Here is a 276-nt window from a genome sequence, read left to right as displayed (position 1 = left end):
GAGTGTATAATCTCATACAACAATATATATTCCAAACATTCAGTTTAGAATCAAACGTGTTCCGAAACATAAGTATATTTATGTTTCTCGCGGATTACACCGCCATCTCATTCTCATATCTCTTTCTCACTCGCGGTTACACCACCCATTATATTACTCTCGCAGTTACACCGCCATCATATCACTCTAGCGGTTACACCGCCATCTCACTCGCAGTTACACTGCCCATTATATCACTCTCGCAGTTACACCGCCATCTCGCTCGCAGTTACACTG

This window comes from Cynara cardunculus (genome assembly GCF_001531365.2).
Source record: "Cynara cardunculus var. scolymus isolate 2C chromosome LG 15, CcrdV1, whole genome shotgun sequence".
Taxonomy (NCBI): domain Eukaryota; kingdom Viridiplantae; phylum Streptophyta; class Magnoliopsida; order Asterales; family Asteraceae; genus Cynara; species Cynara cardunculus.
This window is presented reverse-complemented; position numbering follows the sequence as displayed.